The sequence below is a fragment of the Orycteropus afer genome, unplaced genomic scaffold (genome assembly GCF_000298275.1).
Source record: "Orycteropus afer afer isolate SDZICR_OR568_19922 unplaced genomic scaffold, OryAfe1.0 scaffold00357, whole genome shotgun sequence".
In the NCBI taxonomy this organism is placed as follows: domain Eukaryota; kingdom Metazoa; phylum Chordata; class Mammalia; order Tubulidentata; family Orycteropodidae; genus Orycteropus; species Orycteropus afer.
Window position 1 is genome coordinate 2,634,991 of NW_006921944.1, and position 826 is coordinate 2,635,816.

The following is an 826-nucleotide window of genomic DNA, read 5'->3' on the forward strand; positions in this document are numbered from 1 at the left end:
TCTTTTTGCATGTGAAGGAAACCAGTATGCTATCTTTCTAATATTAGGAAACAGTGCTTCTTTCACTTAGTAAAGTCCAACCATGAAATACATTTATCAACTATGAAGGAACAACTTTCGCTTGAAAAAGCAGTTGGAAGTAAAGTTAATTTAACACATCTCATAATGAGCAAACATTTTTGTACTCCAGCATATTTAGGAAAAAATACAAAATATTCAAGTATATTGGGAAGCCATGATTTCAAATGTTAGAAAGAAAAAGTGAAGGGAAAAGATTTGTAGGGAAGAGACAACTTGGTTGCCCCTCTTGTTAAAAAGAGCAATTCCGCATACTCTTGTTCCATTTCAATTCAAAAGTTTTTAGAATCCCATGGACTGTACTAGACTCAATTATCTGAGAGTAAGTGAAGATATTTTCCAAAAGAATGCAAGCACATATCTGTGGAGCCTAAACAAATCTCCTACTATGTATGTACAATTTTTCTCCCTCTCCCATCTGCCACCTAGCTGCCACCAGCTGCCACCAGTTATGCCTCCTGTTGACTAATACTTAATTGTAACAATTATTACATTTCTTTCCAATTCAGTAGCATCAAATAGAACTATATCATTCTTCCCTATAAACCTTGCCTTTTATAATTTGCACCTGGGTGGTGCAAATAGCCCAGGCGCCTGAAAGGCTGGAGGTTCGAATCCACCAAAGCCACCAGAAGGATCTAGATGTCTAGTTCAAAAAAATCAACCATTGAAAACTCTATAGAATAGTTCTACTCTGCCATGAGTCAGAATGGATTAAACAGTAACTGGAATAATAAAAGGAAACTGA